The sequence below is a fragment of the Babylonia areolata genome, chromosome 14, assembly GCF_041734735.1.
Source record: "Babylonia areolata isolate BAREFJ2019XMU chromosome 14, ASM4173473v1, whole genome shotgun sequence".
Lineage (NCBI taxonomy): Eukaryota > Metazoa > Mollusca > Gastropoda > Neogastropoda > Buccinidae > Babylonia > Babylonia areolata.
Window position 1 is genome coordinate 19,071,471 of NC_134889.1, and position 2,500 is coordinate 19,073,970.

Genomic DNA, 2,500 nt, shown 5'->3' on the forward strand with positions numbered 1-2,500 from the left:
GGTGGTCTGGACGCTAGTCATTCGGATGAGACGATAAACCGAGGTCCCGTGGGCAGCATGCACTTAGAGCACGTAAAAGAACCCACGGCGACAAAAGGGTTGTTCCTGGCAAAATTCTGTAGAAAAATGCACTTCGATAGGAAAAACAAATAAAACTGCACGCAGAAAAAATACAAAAAATGGGTGGCGCTGTAGTGTAGCGACGCGCTCTCCCTGTGGAGAGCAGCCCGAATTTCACACAGAGAGATCTGTTGTGATAAAAAGAAATACAAATACAAATATAGAACTTTGCAAGTAGCAATATAAAGTCAAATGTTCTGTCTGATTTGAAATGTTTATCATGAGCAAAACGTAACAGACATTCACTTGATTCATCAAATGAACCATTTCTGTTTGAATTCCTATGTGGATTTGACCCCCCCAAAAAGTTACATTCAAGTCTATATATTCTTATATATTCTTTCTTTCCATTTACTACAAGATTTAGGGTTTGCAAGTGGGTGAACGTTTTGAATGGTTCTTATCAAAGAATGTTAGGCAAAAGCCAAGATGGTTAAAACTAATCTTCACAATGTAATAAGATATCAGATGATAATGTTCATTCCTAGCTGACAAAATGACTGGAGGGATATTATTTTTGTGCAGTGGAACACAACGTCGGAAAACACACTCTGGACATATGGTATACATGCGGTCTGTGGAGATAATGGTGCCTCTCTCTGGAACAATTATTTTGCCGAAGACAAATGGCAGTAAGTGTGTGCCACCAGGGTGACTTAGAATGTTTACGATAAGAGCGTTTCTTTCAATCCAAACAAGCTCTCACACCACTGACACGTATAAAAGAAGAATAAAAATTGCTGAAAGGGGTGAAGTGGTAGTGAAAACAGACTTTTTTCATGAGAAAACACAAACACAAGATAGACGTTTACTTTGAAATGTGTTGTATCGTTTTCAAATTTCTTAAAATGTCTTGTCCTAAAATATGTGCCGTCAACAACATGATGTATAGAGTGTTCTGGACAAAATACTGAGAAATTAATTGCTTACATAAAAGCATGCCAGCAATTCTAAAATAGAGCATCGTTTCATTTCAACCACAGAAGGCAGAGGCTGAATATTGATCCTTGGTGATTTAGCACACATGCAGTCAATTTCAGAGAATGCATTTTGATTGGATTGAACTCTCGCTGATAAAGTATCAATTTGGGCTCTACCATTTAAAAGTTTTGTTGTCTTTTGTTTCTTTTTCTTTAATGATTTTTTGAAGGGGTGCTGGGGAGGAGGGGGGGTCATACAGCACGCAAAACACATGTGACAGCAAAAAGAGAGCATCAAATGAAAGCATTAGCATCACTTACAAAAATTCAGAAATAATACAAACATTTCACCAACAATATGGTAATATTCAATTATCACCAGTACACAACATCCTAGCTAGACATAATGGTGTAATGTGATTATTTGATAGGCAATGCAACGAAACACTAAGTGACAAGGACAAATCTGTGCAAACAGAAACGTTTCGGAGCAATCTGTGTGTATGAGGACTTGAACAGATCCAGGCTGGCGACAGTGTCTGGTGTCACTTCATTCAGTACCGCTGTGTCCGTCGTCACGATCTTGTCAGAGGATGACCACAATCAGGGACTGGTCTTGCCTCTTTGTCTTCCTGTTCGGGTCTACATCAGTCTTCTGCTCATGTTTTTGAACCCCAGCAAAGTTTGTTCAACACTGGTCACTTAACGCACAAAACAAACAAGTTAACATCGCAAAGGAGAAAGGTGACAGCGAATACAATATTTCATTTTCTGACATGAACAGCTAAATATTCCAACACAAAAGCACAATAATTGTCATCTCTATGATCGACACCGTGAGTAGAGAGGGACTGTGGAAGATCATGGCCAAGTACGGATGCCCTCGGAAATTTATTTCCTTGGTCAGCCAATTCCATGAAGGCATGCAGGCTCGAGTCCAGGACAAAGGCAAAACATCTGCTCCTTTTGCTGTCACAAATGGTGTCAAGCAAGGCTGCGTCCTGGCTCCAACGCTGTTCAGCCTCATGTTCTCTGCAATGCTTACTGATGCCTTCAGAGATGGCGATGTTGGAATCGGCCTAAAGTACCGAACAGATGGCAAGTTGTTTAACCTCAGAAGGTTTCAAGCAAAAACGAAGGTCATGACAGACATCATCAGAGACTTTTTGTTTGCTGATGATTGTGCCCTCAACGCTGGATCTGAAGCTGACATGCAACTCAGCGTCGACAATTTTGCCACTGCCAGCAGGAACTTCGGCCTTACCATCAGCACGAGGAAAACTGAAGTTCTCCATCAGCCAGCCCCAGGGAAACCCTACGTTGAGCTCAACATCACAGTCAACGGTCAGAGACTCAGTGCGGTGGAGCGGTTCACATACCTTGGCAGCACACTGTCACGAAATGCGACCATCGACGATGAAGTGAACGTCAGGATTGCAAGAGCAAGCGCAACTTTTAGT